The sequence below is a fragment of the Stomoxys calcitrans genome, chromosome 1, assembly GCF_963082655.1.
Source record: "Stomoxys calcitrans chromosome 1, idStoCalc2.1, whole genome shotgun sequence".
NCBI classification, from domain to species: Eukaryota; Metazoa; Arthropoda; class Insecta; order Diptera; family Muscidae; genus Stomoxys; species Stomoxys calcitrans.
In genome coordinates, this window is record NC_081552.1 from 75,468,703 (window position 1) to 75,488,816 (window position 20,114).

At 36.0% G+C, this 20,114-nt stretch overlaps 1 protein-coding gene across 4 annotated transcripts in view; it reads right to left on the reverse strand.

Moving 5' to 3' along the window:
- Positions 1 to 20,114, reverse strand: part of LOC106092612 (F-box/LRR-repeat protein 16) — a 531,167-nt gene that overhangs the window by 272,898 nt on the left and 238,155 nt on the right. The window lies entirely within an intron of this gene.

Below are 20,114 nucleotides of genomic sequence, written 5' to 3' on the forward strand. Positions count from 1 at the left end.
ATTACGGGACACTTAGAACCACTGGCGACACTTGTGCCGAAGAGGTACGTCAAGAAATAACGAGTGGGAACATTGTTGAAATACTTTTAACGCTTCTCAGTTGAAATAGGAAAGAATCTCTCCGAACCGTTCAATTCCAAACGAGGTTTCAGACAGGGAGACAGTCTATCGTGTCATCTCTTTAACATTCTGCTGAAGAAGATTATACGAGATGTAGGTGTGAATAGGCATGGCACACTTCTCACAAGAGAACATACGCTACTTGCCTATGTCGACTACATCGATGTTAGCCGTCGGTCACCGGAAGAAGCAATCGCAGCCTTTGAAAGTATCGAAAGAGAACCAACGAAAGTGGGTTTGGCAGTAAATGGAGTTAAGACAAGGTGGATGATATCAAATCCCACAAAGACCTGTAAGCCCGATCAGAAAAAGAAAAGGGAAAAAGATGGAAACTACAACTTTAAGATAGTTAGCAATTTTATCTACCTCGCCACTGCCGTAACCGAAACAAACGATACCAGTTTTGCAATAAAACGAAGGAAAATATTGGCTAACATATGCTTCTTTAAATTGTGCAAGCAGATGAGGAGCAAAGCCACCTCTCGACAGACAAAAATTATACTATTCAACACACTGATACTACCCGTGCTGTTATATGGCTCCGAAGTATGGGTACTTGCGAAAGCAGATGAGGCAGTGCTTGGAGAGTTTAAGAGAAAAATCCTTTGTAAAATATATGGACCAGTTTGCGTTAATGGAGAATATCAGTGTAGTATGAACCACAAGCTTTATGAGCTGTATGATGACGGTAGCATAGTTTAACCGGTCAAAACACAACGTTTGCGTTGGCTAGGTCATATTGTCAAAATGAATGAAGAAGCTCCAGCAAAGAAGTCTTTTGAAGGCGACCTCAAAGCTTCTTCATCAAAACGCAAAAGAGGAAGACCAAAATTTCGAGGGAGTGACCAAGTGAAGAGTGACATCTCAAAACGGGTGGCAGAAATTGGAGAAGAAGCGGAGAAGATCGAGGTGCATGGGCATCTTTTCTACTTTCAGTTAGAGGAATAAATTTACTGTAAAGTAAAAAAAGAGTATCGGCATGCCTTTCGTAAATTGCAGTGCACGTCGACTGCTTTTCACGTGAATGTCGCGCATATTAGGTGATGCCGCAACCAGCTCAAACCGGGCCAAAGCACAGTTTTCGTGACTCTTGACCTATCGAAGAGTAATAATACTGAAAAGTGGGATCACAAATTACTTGCATGACCACCTGTCAGATTTAGAATTCAGGAATAAGAATTTAGAAAGTTCCATAAAGTAAAACAGGAAATTCCACACAGGCGGGATTTCTTTGGCACTGTTTAACCTTTGGTTCTCTTATTCATGGACTTTATGTCATAACAATGCAGACTATTGTGGCTCCAGCCTTCAGGTAGTGGCGATAGTTTTTTCAAGGCCCCCTTGTTGATGAAATCTTCGATAGTTTGAACCTTTGCCATGCGGACCTTTGACTTTTTCACAGCAAGAAATTTAAAAATATGCTCCACCAAAACATAGGTAACATTTGTTTTTAGTAAACAGTGGCGGATGTACGCCGGTAGCTGAACGTCAAAGTCGATAGCGTTACGATTCTAACTGCCAACCATGTGAAAATCCTTGGTGTCGCATTTGACAGCCTTCGCAATTCATGTGAATATTTTACAGCGATTTCTGAGAAATTCAGGAGTAGAGATAAGCATGCAGGCAAAGGAAATCAAAGTGAAATAACATCCTGATCTGCCAAAATGTTGCGCGACGACCTGCAACCGGCTGTCAGCTTAGTTCTCACGTTCCCTCCCCAAAAAGAGTCAAAGATCCTTACTGTAGAACACACATTTCGATGTAGTATCTACTAGAGGCTACAATGGCGACGAAGTTAGCATTGTGGTCTTGACCCTATATGGCCTAGCATTGTGGCCTTGACCCTATTTGATCAGATCCCCCGCTGAACAGCGTTGGATGTATGGATTCCTCCTTCTGTATTGGAGGATGAAGCCATACTAAGGCTGCTTAAAGGGCAGAACAAACATTTTTTAGAGGAGGACTGGACGATTGCAGGAGGACGAGCGAGGGACAAAGGTAATGACAGGGTTGTTTCAGAATCCTCCTGAAGTCCTCGGCTTAAAACAGCTAAAAATGGTCCTGCCTTCCGATTGCCTGAAGTTAGTGCAGATTCAACTGCACCACTGAGAGGCAGCCACGGACGAGCTGCTAAGAACAATGGGGAGAGACTGCATTTATGTGGCCCTCGTAAAGGGCTAACAAGGTTCGTCGACTTGAATCACGTAATCTAAATCTCATCTCTCCCCCCATAGAAGGACCTTTACTGGTCCTGGCCAAGAAGTACCTATACCGCGGGCTGGTTGTATGTACAGGGACAATGCCTCTATTTCCTACAACCGGATCAGGGAACAGTTTATGTATATAACGCATGTGACAAACTGTGATTCGTGAAAGTCTTGGACAGGAACGTCTCCGCCCAATGCTTCTTTTCGGATTACTGTAGGATATGTTTTCAGGGCGAGCAAGAGACGTGGAGGAGGAGACCACACAGAAAGCCAAGAAGGACCAACTGGGAGAAGTTCAGGGAATGGATGCGAACGAGTACCGCCAACTCGACACGTATTTAAGGAATTACAAGCATTTGAAGTTGAGCAAACATTTGGATTTTGTGGTGAATGGTCATCAATATTGAAAATTTTGATCAATTATGAATTATCATGCTATTCATAGTTGTAGAAACATTTAGGGAGTAATAAACTTTAACACTTTCAAATAAAGAATTTGATTTTCCCATTGATTTACATAAAAATATTATATTTTTATACAACATTCGACCATGTTTTAATTTTTGTTTCTTAAGAGCCGCAAGTTTTCCAATAGGAGCCTACATCCGTTGATCTGAGGTACGCATTTCTCAAGTTTACTTTTCTATTTTTTATATTTTAAAAATTAAGCAGAATGCATACATCTAGGGGACTATGTCCCTAGAAGTAGGCTAGTTTTCAATATTATGAACTAAATAAATTTCGATTACAAAGAGAACCCCCAACAACTTTAAGTGAAAGGAACGCAAACCCATCGATTTTGATGTTATAAGGCCCAAATATACTCCTGATAAAAAGTTGGATTCTCATTTCAGTTCTAATGCAACATCTAATTAAGCTTTGCAAACAAAGGAATTAAGAATTCAATCTTTAGCATCCTAGTCGATAAATGAGTTTTCCGCATTTTGTCCTTCTGCCTAAGAATAACTTCCTCCCTAACTCCCACTTCGCAGCTCATAACCTTCAACCGTTGCCAAAGAGCCTCATTTTTATTGGTTGGTTTTGCTATTGCGCTCTGGTATCGAGATTTGCGTTTAACATGCAACTCTACTCAATGCGAATTCCTAATTTCCCAATGCAAATGCTAAAATTTTGTTGGCCACAAGAACGGAGGGCAAAAACCACATTACCAACGTAAAACAGGCATGAAAACGAGAAATGTGAAGGCACTAAGTCAGAGCTAAAGCGGGGAGATGAAAAAGTCTACCAAATGAAACTACCTTTTGAGTAAGGCTGCAGGTGTATGGCAAAGACAAAGAGAGAGAGAGGAGAGTCATAGCTTCCTCTATGGGTCAAAAATGTTAAGCCAGAGTGGCTTTGTGGTTGTTGAGAGGCCATTTGGTTTGAGGTCTTTGCTTTCTTCGAAACAGGAAAACAGCAATTATTGTACTTTGTACAAGGTTATTTAAAGCAACAACACCAACAAAAACAACAATAGCAACATCACCAGCTCGAGCAGCTTAAAGTATGCAATTGTTCTTTGGGGTTTGGTATTGTCAGGGGCATTGAGGTTGTTACCTTCAAAGCTACCTACAAATTGTCTCAAACCTAGTCTCTCTTACCTCCTCTTTGACTCGCCCCCTATGCAGTGTGCCACATATGGAATGTGAAGGAAAAATGCTGGTATTTGGTACAATGCCTCAATGCATGCTACAATTGTCAGTGTAGTTATGTATATGCCAACTCCCTGGTATATGCAATTTAATTCCATTTATTGATGTTTTCGAGAGAATGCACAACAATGTTCTTTTGCCCTGAAGGTTGTTAATGGCATTTGGGATGTGTATGTTTTCCTTTTTTTCTCCAAAGGCCATGGTTGAGGGCATTCATTAACTGGGAGGTTCAATATAATCGTTCACAATAATTCCCTTTAGTGCTTTCATTAGCAAGAATGTTTTGGGACAAGCTTTTTTTTAACTCCAAGGACTTTACAAAATGGGAAAACAATAACTGTTATTTATGTAAATATACCGACCTTTTTAATATTTTTATGTAGAAAAACCTTTTTTTTTTCAAGATCATGTGGTTTTGGTTTGCGTACTTCACAGGGTTGTCCAACTTATTTGTTAGTTGACAAACGCGATCCAGTTTATTTATTTATTACTGAAATCTCTATTTGGTTTTAAATCAAAATGCTTCAAATATTTGTTTGAAATGTGAACCGGGTTGCAGTTTTTGGGATTCCGTCCCGTCATCGGGGGTATTCTTCTACAAGTCGGCCAGTCAATCAACAGTCCTTGTGAGCTTATGCAAAAGTACCCAAGTACAACCTACCATTAAACCCCCAACACCTAAAGATTTCTGATGATGACCCCTTACCAAGTGGTTGAAATGCGTCAAATCATTGTTAGTGTGGTGTTTCGCTATCGCATTAATTTTTCCCTTCCATAAAAATTTTCGATAATTAAGCTCATCTCGAAAGAAAAATTAACAAGACTTCACAAAGTTTGCTGTCCTTGTCTATGGAAGACAACCATCGCCATATGCGGCACTTTCTTCTTCGTTTTTATACCCTCCGCCATAGGATGGGGGTATACTAATTTCGTCATTCTGTTTGTAACACCTCGAAATATGCGTCTAAGGCCCCATAAAGTATATATATTCTTGATCGTCATGTCATTTTAAGTCGATCTAGCCCCGTCCGTCCGTCTGCCCGTCCGTCCGTCTGCACGTCCCTTTCGAAGGAGTAAAGCTAGCCGCTTGAAATTTTGCACAAATACTTTTTATTAGTGTAGGTCGGTTGGGATTATAAATGGGCCATATCGGTCCATGTTTTGATATAGCTGCCATATAAACCGATCTTGGGTCTTGACTTCTTGAGCCTCTAGAGGGCGCAATTCTTGTCCGATTTGACTGAAATTTTGCACGTAGCGTTTTTTTTTTTATCACTTCCAATAACTGTGTTAAGTATCATTCAAATCGGTTCATAATCTGGTATAGCTGTCATATAAAGCGACAATGAATCTTGACTTCTTGAGCCAATAGAGGGCGCAATTCTCATCCGATTTGGCTGAAATTTTGCTAAGTATGGAGCAAATCGATACATAACCTGATAAAGCTGCCAAATAAACCCTTCTGGGATCTTGACTTCTTGAGCCTCTAGGGGGCGCAATTGTCATCCGATTTAGCAGAAATTTTGTACAACGGCTTCTCTCATTCTCTCACGTGTCTAGTAGGGTCTGAATCGATCAATAGCTTGATATAGCTCCCATATAAACCTATCTCCCGATTTTGCTTCCAGATCTCCTACAAGGTGCAATTCTTATCAGAATGAACTGAAGTATTACACAATGAATTCCACATTGTTCATCATTCATTTATGGTCCGAATCGGACTATAACTTGAAATAGCTCCAATAGCATAACATTTCTTATTCAATATTCTTTGTTTGCCTAAGAGGAGATACCGCGCATAGAACTCGACAAATGCGATCCATGCTGGAGTGTATGTAAGATTCGGCCCTGCCGAACTTAGCACGTTCTTACTTGTTTTTAATTGATCTGTTTTTCCTCATAGTTCTCTGTGTGCATTCAGATCATTACTTTTTGGTTGGCATTTATCGCAGCTACCAAACAACTACCTAACCAAATATATCAGCATCAATTGCAGGTTTATTTATTTTAGTCATTTCTTTTACAACGACCCCACAAAGTATACATATTTCTGATCGTGATATAATTCTAAGACGATTTAACGATGTCTATGTGTATTTCCGTCCGTATTCACGCCGCAGTTATGTTGAAAAGAGGGGGCAGATATCAATCCGCCCCATGCCACTATGGACAAACATTAAAATTCCCGACATTTGCCACGAATATGGTCCAAGTCTGGCTATATTTAGATATAGCAGCCATATAGACCGATATTCCGCTTTAGGGTCTTAGGCCCATAGCGGGCGCATTTCTTAACCGATTTCGCTAACAATTTTAAAGTACATTTGTATAAAGACTCCCGACATCCGATCCGAATATGTTCCATCGGATCATATTTTGTATATAGCTATGACCAATCTGTCGATTTATGGTCTTAAGACCATAAATGCGGTATTTGCACCCGATTTCGCAGAAATTTACAACAGTGAGTTGGACTAAGCCTCCTGTTGTCTGAACCGCAGATGGTCTTGATAGGATAAAATTTTGATACAGCTGCTATGTAGACTAATCTGCCGATTTTGGGTCCGAAGCACATCAAATGGGCATTTATTACCCGATTTCGTTAAAATTTGGAACTGTTGCTTGTATAACACATATATTCATGGTGGGTATCAAAAAATCGGCATTGCCAAATTTAATATATTTTTAATTGTTTTATTTTATGTTAGTTTAAATTATTTTCATATTAGTTATTATTGTTTGTTTGTTTGTTTGTTTGTTTGTTTGTTTGTTTGTTTGTTTGTTTGTTTGTTTGTTTGTTTGTTTGTTTGTTTGTTTGTTTGTTTGTTTGTTTGTTTGTTTGTTTGCTTGTTTGTTTGTTTGTTTGTTTGTTTGTTTGTTTGTTTGTTTGTTTGTTTGTTTGTTTGTTTGTTTGTTTGTTTGTTTGTTTGTTTGTTTGTTTGTTTGTTTGTTTGTTTGTTTGTTTGTTTGTTTGTTTGTTTGTTTGTTTGTTTGTTTGTTTGTTTGTTTGTTTGTTTGTTTGTTTGTTTGTTTGTTTGTTTGTTTGTTTGTTTGTTTGTTTGTTTGTTTGTTTGTTTGTTTGTTTGTTTGTTTGTTTGTTTGTTTGTTTGTTTGTTTGTTTGTTTGTTTGTTTGTTTGTTTGTTTGTTTGTTTGTTTGTTTGTTTGTTTGTTTGTTTGTTTGTTTGTTTGTTTGTTTGTTTGTTTGTTTGTTTGTTTGTTTGTTTGTTTGTTTGTTTGTTTGTTTGTTTGTTTGTTTGTTTGTTTGTTTGTTTGTTTGTTTGTTTGTTTGTTTGTTTGTTTGTTTGTTTGTTTGTTTGTTTGTTTGTTTGTTTGTTTGTTTGTTTGTTTGTTTGTTTGTTTGTTTGTTTGTTTGTTTGTTTGTTTGTTTGTTTGTTTGTTTGTTTGTTTGTTTGTTTGTTTGTTTGTTTGTTTGTTTGTTTGTTTGTTTGTTTGTTTGTTTGTTTGTTTGTTTGTTTGTTTGTTTGTTTGTTTGTTTGTTTGTTTGTTTGTTTGTTTGTTTGTTTGTTTGTTTGTTTGTTTGTTTGTTTGTTTGTTTGTTTGTTTGTTTGTTTGTTTGTTTGTTTGTTTGTTTGTTTGTTTGTTTGTTTGTTTGTTTGTTTGTTTGTTTGTTTGTTTGTTTGTTTGTTTGTTTGTTTGTTTGTTTGTTTGTTTGTTTGTTTGTTTGTTTGTTTGTTTGTTTGTTTGTTTGTTTGTTTGTTTGTTTGTTTGTTTGTTTGTTTGTTTGTTTGTTTGTTTGTTTGTTTGTTTGTTTGTTTGTTTGTTGTGTAAATAATTTTTATTTAGATGAAGATTCATTACAATTTGTGCCTCGCGAAACCTAAGGCTTGTTTGCCTGTAAAAGTGTTGTAAAAGTGCAAAATTCGTAGTACTGAATTAAATACATTATTAAACATTACAGATTAGATAAAAATGGATAACAAAGTATTATAAGGTAATCTTTTGCAAAGGAATTTTAACAATTTTGTTTATTCGCTTCATTGCGAGTTAATAAAGAATTTCTTAATTTCATTTTTTCTTTTAAATATATTTTGTAAACAGAGGACATTAGGCTGTATCGCATTTAATACAGAAGGCAATTGTATATCTATTGTATTTTTCCCATATTTATTGTTGAATCTGGGTATATTGTATCTTCCTTCTGCGCGTCTTCTGCGCGTCTGCTTGTGTTGTATTGATGATTTATTGGCAATAGGGATGAGTCGTCGTAGAACTCATTTATTATGGTGGTTTTGTATATATTTTTTACAGTCAAGATGTTATGTGTTTTTGCGAATTCTTTAATATTGTGGTTATCGACATTGTGTGTATATATTTGATTGATGGAGTTATGATGGTTGGCGTTTCGCAAGTTAATCTGCGGTTGTGAGTGTACCGGTTTGCTTTTTATTAATATTTTAAGTAGCCTGTTTTGTGTTTTCTGTAATATTTTGAAGAGCAATGTATTTCCAAAAGCAGTGATTCCATGACGGATGTATGATTCTAGGGGAGCATAGTTGCCAAGATGGAAAATGGCATATCCAGCACTGCGTAACTTCTTGTTTAAAATTTGAATGTGTGTTTTCCAGCTGAAATTACTGTCTACCATGACTCCCAGGTACTTGTACGTGTTAACAGATTCTATGAGAGTATCACGTTTGTCATCGAGGAGTGCTGAAGTTGACTTGTTTTTGTGCAGGCAATCATAGTTATGAAATTTTATATTTATCACACAGCTTGGCACACTGGGTAATTTAATGTGCATCAGTTTAGTTTTCGCTGCATTAATAACCAGTCCATTGTCATGGCACCATATAGATATGACATTTAACTCCGATTGAATTATATTAATTGCTGATTCAAGCTTCTCATGAGCCACTACAATGGCAGTGTCATCGGCATAGGCGAAAGTCTCGCTGGAATTCAATTGCTTCAGCATTTCATTGGCGTATATCAGGAACAATATAGGTCCCAGTTTTGATCCCTGGGGAACTCCATACGTTCAGCATACCTCTTGGCTTAAGCTATTTTCAACTTTTACTTTATAGGTTCTGCGATCCAGGTAATCTTTTATCCATTCCAGACACTGTCCTCGAATTCCATTTCTCTCAAGAATTCGTATGATATTTTTATGGCATAGTGTGTCAAACGCTTTGCTGAAGTCAATAAAAACAACTAAGCAATGCATTCTTTTATCTAGACGTTTGTTTAGTGCGTTGAGAAAAGACCAAGTAATTGGTTTATGTTTTTACCTTTCTGGAATCCGTATTGACGTTTATTTATAATTTTATATTTAGTAAGAAATCCTCTAATCCTTACTATAATTTCTTCCAATATTTTTTCTATTGCGGGTAAAATAGAAATTGGTCGATAATTATTATAATCGTTTTTAATTCCATTTTTGTATATTGGTCTAATAAGAGCAGTTTTTAACATTTATGGCACTGAACACTCTGCTATGCTTGCATTTACGATGTTGGTTATTGCAGGAGCTAAAAGTTTGGAGGTTGATTTTAGGTCTTTTGGTCTGATTCCATCGGCTCCTGCACCATTTTTTATGTTAAGTTTGCTAAGTATGTTCAATATTTCCAATTCCGTTGTTGGTTCTATATAAATTGAGTTTGGTATCCTAATTTCTCTGCTAGACCAGGTTTTGATGTCACAGTCATGTAAAATATTCACAACGTTTTCTTTGAACTTGATAGCAAAATTTTCAGTTACTTGTTTAAGATTTTCATTTTTAAAGTTTTTTTTTGTTATTTCATCCACATTTTAATTTTTTTTTTGCCAGTAATTTCATTGATTAATAACCAAGTTCCGCGGATGTTATGTCGGTTTTTATACCCTCCACCATAAGATGGGGGGTATACTAATTTCGTCATTCTGTTTGTAACTACTCGAAATATTCGTCTGAGACCCCATAAAGTATATATATTCTTGATCGTCGTGACATTTTATGTCGATCTAGCCATGTCCGTCCGTCTGTCCGTCCGTCCGTCCGTCCGTCCGCCCGTCCGTCCGTCCGTCCGTCCGTCCGCCCGTCCGTCCGTCCGTCCGTCCGTCCGCCCGTCCGTCCGTCCGTCCGTCCGTCTGTCTGTCGAAAGCACGCTAACTTCCGAAGGAGTAAAGCTAGCCGCTTGAAATTTTGCACAAATACTTCTTATTAGTGTAGGTCGGTTGGTATTGTAAATGGGCCATATAGGTCCATGTTTTGATATAGCTGCCATATAAACCGATCTTGGGTCTTGACTTCTTGAGCCTGTAGAGTGGGCAATTCTTATCCGATTGGAACGAAATTTTGCACGACGTGTTTTGCTATGATATCCAACAACTGTGTCAAGTATGGTTCAAATCGGTCCATAACCTGATATAGCTGCCATATAAACCGATCTTGGGTCTTGACTTCTTGAGGCTCTAGCGTGCGCAATTCTTATCCGATCACAATGAAATTTTGCACAACGTGTTTTGTTATGATATCCAACAATTGTGCTAAATATGGTTCAAATCGGTCCATAACCTAATATAGCTGCCATATAAACCGATCTTGGGTCTTGACTTCTTGAGCCCCTAGAGTGCGCAATTCTTATCGGATTGGAATGAAATTTTGCACGACGTGTTTTCTTATTATATCCAACAACAGTGCCAAGTATGGTTCAAATCGGTTCATAAACTGATATAGCTGTCATATAAACAGATCTGGGGATTTGATTTCTTGAGCTTCTAGAGGGCGCAATTCCTATCCGATTTGGCTGAAATTTTGCATGACGTATTTTTATATTACTTTCAACAACTGGGTCAAATAAGGTTCAAATCGGTTCATAACCTGATATAGCTGCCATATAAACCGATCTGGGATCTTGACTTCTTAACCCCTAGAGGTCGCAATTATTATCCGATATGCCTGAAATTTTGTACGATGGATCCTCTCATGACCATCAACAAACGTGTTTATTATGGTCTGAATCGGTCTATAGCCCGATACAGATCCCATATAAATCGTTCTCTCTATTTTACTTCGTGAGCCCCAATGGGCGCAATTCTTAAACGAATTGGCTGAAATTTTACACAGACCTCCAACATATAACTTAATTGTGGTCCGAACCGGACCATATCTTGATATCGTTTTAATAGCAGAGTAACTCTTTTCTTATAGAACTTGACAAATGCGATCCATGGTGGAGGGTATATAAGATTCGGCCCGGCCGAACTTAGCACGCTTTTACTTGTTTATGAATTTTTTTCTCCCGTGTTCGTTTCTAGCATTATTTATTATTTGATTTAGTTTGTTATTATAGATTTTATAATCTCGTTCAATGTCTCTATTATTTTTTTTTTTGTATCTTTTATACAGCCGACTCCTCATATCACAGTACTTTAGTAATTGCTCATTAAGCCAAGGAAAATCATTTCTTTTTTTCACAGTTAGTTAGCTGCCTTCATTGCGAACGGACGCGTCCTGAAATTGAGCGCATAGATACACATAAAGCCAGAATTTTTATCTGTTTCTATTTTATATTTTTCTTTGATTGTTATCGCGAGTGTGAGAGAGTAAGTGATTGCGTAATGGCAACAAATCAAACTCTAAGATGTGCACAATGCGAATTGTCAATTAAAAGTAAATTTATGAAATGCTGCATATGTGACGCCTGTTTTCATTTTTCACCTTGCTGTTCTATCCAACAATCGTCTTACAATGGGATGAGTGCCGAAAAAAAGGCCTTATGGAAGTGTCATAAATGCAGAGAAAGAAGAAACTCTTCTTACCACATATTGGTCTCTGACTCCCCAACACAAAAACAACGAAGAAACGATGAAGACGATGAATTATTTGATGAAAACAACAAGCGCTTCAAAGACAACGCACCAAACACCAAAATCCAACAAGAACAAACTCTACAACAACATCAACAACAAAACATCTCTACATCAGACATAAGCGAAGCAATGAAAACAATGATGCTAAATATGTCGCAAATGACAGCTCAACTATCGTCTATAAGTATGCAACTACAAAATCAACAAGCAACTTTAATGCAAATCAATGATAATGTGTCTAGTCTCAGCAGCCAGGTCAGTGAACTGCAAAAGGAGAACAGAGAGAAAGACAAACGTATGTATGAAATGGAAACAAAAATAAGTAAACTTGAACAGAAAGTATTAGAGAAAAACATTGAAATTAACAACTTAAACAACAACAACATAAACGCAGTTGAAACAGTAGAGAAAATAGCAGCAAAGCTGAATGTACAAATGACTGAGAACGACATCGATAACGCATACCTCACGAAAGGGAAAACAAAGCTTATTGTTGAGTTCAGCTCTCTTCGTAAGAAGAGAGAAATAATGGACAAAATTGAAAGGCATAGAATCGAAGCAACTGATGTCAACAATGACGATGGAACGGGCAAACATAAGTACATTTATATAAATGATCAGTTGACTGCAAGCAAAAGACATTTGTTGTGGATGGCAAAAAACAAAGCCAGCGATGCCAATTGGAAGTTTGTATGGGTGAAGCATGGGGAAATTTATGCACGAAAAATTGAGAAATCTCCCGTAGTCAACATCAACTGTGAAAGTGATTTACAAATGATATGCTAAACACAGCGATTATAAATTATTGATTGCAATAAAAACAATAAGAGAGAACTGGGAAAATATAGGAAAAGTTGAACTATTTGTTGAAAAGAAAATACAAATATATATATATATCAAAATCGAAGAAATAGACTTCATAATACATTAAAAGTGAATTACGTCTAAGGACTGAATTTGAAAAGTACAATTACATAGATAAAGAAAAAGATTGATAAAAAAGTAAAATAAAATGAACAATAATACTGAATTAATTTATAATTACAATCAAATAAGTGAGTTTTATTTGAAGTATCCACTTTCATTTATTTATATGAACATTAGATCGTTAAGAAAAAACTTCTCAACCTTCTTGGCCAACATAAATAAAATCATCGATTCAATTGAATTAATTATACTCGTCGAAACAAATATTGCAGATGATGAAAATGACCTTTTTAATATTAATGATTTCAATGGCACCTTTCTTAACAGAGAGGGTATTGGCGGTGGTATAGCCATATATGTGAAACGAAACTTAAAGTACATCACAATGAATCTTACTACCCAATATTATGAATCAATTCGACTAGACATATCGATTGGCAATAAAGAACTATCTATTCTATCTATCTATCGCCCTCCAAGTAAAAACACAAGATTGTTTATAGATGAGTTGGAACATAGTATTAAAGAAATTCATAAAAATCAGGCCTTAATAATAATTGGTGATATGAATATTAATATAGCCGCAGAAATAAACAAAACCACTAGATCTTACTTGGATATGATGTCCGCTTATGGTTTAGAATGCATGGTTACCAACATAACAAGAGAAGAGGTAAACAAAAATAAAGGTACGTGCATTGACCACCTATTTATACGTAAAACCAAATCCATACCATCAGCTAGCGCATCGGTTATACTCACTACTATTTCGGATCACTACTCCCTATTCGGATGTATGGGAGTCGACAACAACCAATTTATAAGCAGCGAATGCACATCGAAGGGAAATGCAAGCATTAGCAAGGAGCCATCTAAATTTTTTTCAGTAAATTCTAAAAAAGTAAATGATCTTATAAAAAAAACAGATTGGAGGAATATAATTAATCAAAATGAAAGCTGCAACGCAAAATTTGAAAGTATGTATCTCAAATTCAAAGAAATATATTCAAACTCGACCCAAATGTCAAAAAAAATCAAAAAAAGAAACAATTATCCATGGCTGAGTGACCAAATTTTGAAATGTTGCGATATGAAAGACAAACTTTATCAACGGCATAGAAAAAACAGAAACAATTTAGAAAAAGAAAGAGAATATAAATCATTCAACAACAAACTTAACCAAATGATAAACAATGCCAAAAATGAATACAGGATGAAGGAATTCATAAAAAATAGAAAAAACATGCGTGGTACCTGGTCATTAATAAATGAAATTATCGGGAAAAAAACTCACAATGTGGATGAAGTCATAAAGAGAAACTTCAAAAATATAGACCTAAAAATAGTTACCGAAGAATTCGCTATACAATTTAAAGCAAATGTCCAAAATATTCTTCATGACTGTGATATAAAAACAAACTTTTCTCAAGTAATAAGAGCCCAAAATACAATTTTTATGGAACAAACCAATGAAACTGAAATTTTAAATATAATTAAAAACATTAATTCCAATAAAGGAGCCGGCTTTGATGGGATTCGACCGGTGGATATTAGAAAAAATGCAGAAATATTTGCACCAATAATAACCAACATTGTAAACTCCAGTTTAAATGAAAACGTAATTCCCAATATGTTTAAAACTGCACTTGTAAGGCCTATATATAAAAATGGAAATAAAACTGACTATAACAATTATCGACCAATATCTATTCTACCAGTGATCGAAAAGGTACTGGAAGAAATTGTTGTACGAAGGATGAACGATTTTTTGTGCAGATATAAGATTATAAGCAAGCAGCAATATGGTTTCCAAAAAGGACGAAATATTAACCAACTACTGGGTCACTTTTCATCATATATAAATAAATGTCTAGATACAAAAATGCATTGCCTCGTACTATTTGTTGACTTTAGCAAAGCGTTCGACACCTTATCACATGCAAAACTTCTTGATGTACTGGAAAGAGTTGGCATACGAGGAAACTGCCTTGAATGGATCAAAAACTACTTGTACTGCAGAAAATACAGAGTCAAAATTGATGAACATCTGAGCCAGGAGAAGGATTTGCATTATGGAGTTCCTCAAGGATCAAAACTCGGGCCCATACTATACCTAATATATGCAAACGAAATGATTAGACAAGCCAACTGCAGCAAAATATTTGCCTATGCTGATGATACGGCTATAATTGTTGCGCACAATGATTTGGAGAGAGCAGTAGAGAATATGCAAAATGAGCTTTACAACATAACAAAATGGTGCCATGACAATGGATTAATCATCAATGCGAACAAAACCAAGCTAATGCATATTAAACAGCCTCACATTCCAACGTGTGACATAAACATAAAGTTTCATAACAATGACTGCCTGCATAAGAAACAACTATCTACAACATTTGCAAACGATACATGCGATAAAATAATCGAGGTAGTTGGTACATATAAATACCTTGGAGTTATGGTTGACCATAATTTTAACTGGAAGGAACATATTCTGAACCTGAATAAAAAGTTAAGAAAAGTCTCCTATGTGCTTTATCATCTAAATAATTGTGCGCCAATACACGTAACCAAACAGGCGTACTACTCATTAGCGGAATCCTACATACGTCACGGCATTACAGCATATGGAAACTCTTCTCATTGCAATACACTACAAAAGTCTCAAGATAGGCTAATTAAAATATTAATGAAAAATAAATCAGCCAATTCACCCCGCAATCACTTACAATACGCCTCCACTCTCACCCAAAGATACACTTCCGTCCGACAAAATCAGATCAATTATAATACACCCGAAGAGACAATAAAGGAGTTCATGAAAATTCAAAATATAATGACCATCAAGAACATTTATAAAACAACAATAATCAAGGAATTCGAAGACGCAAATTTTTTGGAGCCTATCAGTCACTCCCATAATACGAGAAGAAGAGCTGAAGGAAGATTTAAAACGCCAAGATTCAATAACAAATATGGCAAGAACTCGATTGAAGTACAATTACCCAGCATTTTAAACGCCTTGCCAATGGAAATTTTTAGCTTACAAAACAAAATTAAGAGAAGAAAAAATATTAAACAATTTTTCTTAAACTCGCAATGAAGCGAAAAATTTAAATAATATTGTAAAATATGAACTAAGAATCAAATTTGTTAATTAATTTTTTTATACATTGTCTTTTATAAAACCTGCATACAAGCCACGGCTTCGCGGGGATTATTTGTTATGTATGGAAACAATTTGTTACTCAATAAAATTCAAATTGAAATTGAAAAAAAAACATTTCGGTTTTGGATTGACTTTCTGTATATTTCTGTAAATTTCTTGTACAAATTTTCAAAATTTTCTCTGCTATTAGAGCGATATCAAGATATGGTCCGGTTTGGACCACAATTTAATTACATGTTGGAGACCTGTGTAAAATGTCAGCCAATTCGAATAAGAATTGCCCCCTTTGGGGGCTCAAGAAGTAAAATAGAGAGATCGATTTATATGGGAGCTGTATCGGGCTATAGACCGATTCAGATCATAATAAACACGTATGTTGATGGTCATGAGAGGATCCGTAGTACAAAATTTCAGGCAAATCGGATAATAATTGCGACCTCTACAGGGTCAAGAAGTCAAGATCCCAGATCGGTTTATATGGCAGCTATATCAGGTTATGAACCGATTTGAACCACACTTGGCACAGTTATTGGATATCATAACAAAACACTTCATGCAAAAATGCATTCAAATCGGATAAGAATTGCGACCTCTAGAGGCTCAAGAAGTCAAGACCCAAGATCGGTTTATATGACAGCTATATCAGGTTATGGACCGATTTCAACCATAGTTGACACAGTTATTGGATATCGTAACAAAACACGTCGTTGCAAAATTTCATTCCAATCGGATAAGAATTGCGCACTCTAGAGGCTAAAGAATTCAAGAAGTCAAGACCCAAGATCGGTTTATATGGCAGCTATATCAAAACATGGACCGATATGGCCCATTTACAATACCAACCGCCCTACACTAATAAGAAGTGTTTGGGCAAAAATTTCAAGCTTCTAGCTTTACTCCTTCGGAAGTTAGCGTGCTTTCGACTGACAGACGGACGGACGGACATGGCTAGATCGACATAAAATGTTGCGACGATCAAGAATATATATACTTTATGGGGTCTCAGACGAATATTTCGTTGGAGACCTGTGTAAAATGTCAGCCAATTCGAATAAGAATTGCGCCCTTTGGGGGCTCAAGAAGTAAAATAGAGGGATCGATTTATATGGGAGCTGTATCGGGCTATAGACCGATTCAGATCATAATAAACACGTATGTTGATGGTCATGAGAGGATCCGCAGTACAAAATTTCAGGCAAATCGGATAATAATTGCGACCTCTGGAGGCTCAAGAAGTCAAGATCCCAGATCGGTTTATATGGCAGCTATATCAGGTTATGAACCGATTTGAACCACACTTGGCACAGTTATTGGATATCATAACAAAACACTTCGTGCAAAAATGTATTCAAATCGGATAAGAATTGCGCACTCTAGAGGCTCAAGAATTCAAGAAGTCAAGACCCAAGATCGGTTTATATGGCAGCTATATCAAAACATGGACCGATATGGCCCATTTACAATACCAACCGCCCTACACTAATAAGAAGTGTTTGGGCAAAAATTTCAAGCGTCTAGCTTTACTCCTTCGGAAGTTAGCGTGCTTTCGACAGACAGACGGACGGACGGACATGGCTAGATCGACATAAAATGTCGCGACGATCAAGAATATATATACTTTATGGGGTCTCAGACGAATATTTCGAGTAGTTACAAACAGAATGACGAAATTAGTGTACCCCCCATCTTATGGTGTTGTATGTGTGGCTAATGTGTTTCAGCAGATTTATATCATCGAACTCATTCATTATCACAGATTTATAAAGATTTGTTATTTTTAAGATGTTATGTCGTTTTAAAAAGTTTGAAATCATTTCTGGTGAGAATTCATTATGTGGGTTTTGATTTTGAGCATATTGTGTGTTTCTACGTGTTATAGTACGAGTATTTAAGATATTGCTGTTTTCTGTGTGCGATTTGTGTCTCATTAAAGTTTTTATCAGTCTTTTTTGTATAATTTTGATGTGACTTGAGGTTCCAAAGGATTTTATACCGTGTCTGATGTGTGATTCGCCCAGTGTAAAGTATACTTGAAGAGTGGTGCGCAGTTTTTCAAATGGTATAATATATAAGATGTTGAACGAATTTTATTGTTTAGCAATGTGTCTTCCAGGTGAAATTGTTGTCAACCGTTACACCTAAGTATTTATATATTTCCACAATTTCGATAAATTGGTCACATTTTCTCATTACACATTTCATATGTTGATTTATTTTCATATCGGCAATCGTAGTTATGAAATTTTATTAATATATTTGAAGATTTTTGATGTGGTTGGCGAATATGCATAACTTAAGACTTGTTTGCATTGATTATCAGACCATTATCATGACACCATGGGTCCTTGTGGCTCACAACAATGTAGTACACCATAATTAGATTGTATTTCATTACTACAATTGGTATCAATTTTAACCTTGTACGTTCTTCTTTGTAAATAATCATTGAACCACTCTAAGTATTGTCCTCGTATTCCGTTTCTTTCCAACACATTTAAAAGGTTTGAATGGAGTAGTGTATTAATTGCTTTACTAAAGTCTATAAACAAAACTAGACAGTTCATATTCATATCCAGTTGTTGATTTATGTAAGACGTGAAATGGCCCAACAGTATGTTTATATTTTTGCCTTTGAGAAAACCATATTGATTATGCCATATTTATTTAAAAAGCTGTTTAATCTTCTCACGATTATTCTTCTAAGATTTTTTCAAACAATGGCAATATTGAAATAGGCCTGTATTTATGATAGTTTGATTTTGTGCCGGATTTGTAAATAGGTCTGACTATTGACGTTTTAAGATCAGATGGAACTATTCCTTCATGGATACTTGAGTTAATAAGTGAGGTTATGCTGTCATAAGGTAGGTAGGTAGGTCTTCCCTCATTGTTTTTAATGTATATCTATAGGCCTTATCCCATCAACTCCTGCTCCTTTGCTGACACTCAAAGCTCTGACAATGTTGGAAATTTCTACTTCATCAGCATTTTCAAGAAAAATTTAATTTTTAACAATACATGGAGTTTGTGTTAATATTTTTATATTGCATTAACGGATAATATTATTTACATGTTCCTTACATTTAATTGCTTAGTTTTCCGATATAGTTTGTAGATCTGTTGTTTTAAAGTTTTTATACCCTCTACCATAGGATGGGAATATACTATTTTCGTCATTCTGTTTGTAACTCCTCGAAATATTCGTCTAAGGCCCAATAAAGTGTATATATTCTTGATCGTCATGATATTTTAAGTCGATCTAGCCATGTCCGTCCGTCTGTCTGTCGAAAGCAGGCTAACTTTCGAAGGAGTAAAGCTATCTGCTTGAAATTTTACACAATTTCTGAAATTTCTGATAAGTGTAGGTCAGTTGGGATGGTAAGTGGGCCATATAGGTCCATGTTTTGATATAGCTGTCATATAAACCGATCTAGGATTTTGACTTCTTGAGCCACTAGAGGACGCAATTTTTATCCGATTTGGCTGAAATTTTGCATGAGATGTTTTGTTATAATTTCTAAAATCTGTGCCAATTATGGTTCAAATTGGTCCATAACCTGACATAGCTGTCATATAAACCGATCTGGGATCTTGACTTCTTGAGCCTCTAGAGGGCGCAATTCCTATCCGATTTGGCTGAAATTTTCGATCTCCCTATTTTTTTTTTGAGCCCGTAAAAGGCTCAATTCTTATTCGATTTCGCTGAAATTGTGCACATAAATTTCTGCTATGGTCTCTAACACTCAATTCAATTAGAATAGCAATTCTTTCTTTTATCCTTTGTTTGCCTGAAAAGAGATACCGGGAAAGAACTTGACAAATGCGATCAATGGTGGAGGGTATATAAGATTCGGCCCGGCCGAACTTGGCACGCTTTTACTTTTTCTAACATCGTCTACATCGTCAGTCTTTAGCCCAATTATATCGTTTATTAAACACCAAGTGCCTCTTATATTGTTCCTATTTTTCTCAAATTCTTTTCTTCTATGTTAATTTTTTGCGTAATTTATGATTTGATTCAATTTATTATTAAAATATTTGTATTCTTTTTCTTTCAGTGTATTATTTTTATTTTTCTTTTAGCTTTGGTATAGTTTATTTCTCACATCGCAGTACGTAATAATTTGATAATTTAGCCAAGGATAGTCGTTTCTTTGTTTGAGTTTTCTTTTGTTTTGTTTTGACTTATCGTAGCTTTCCTGAAAATTTTTGCCTATTATTTC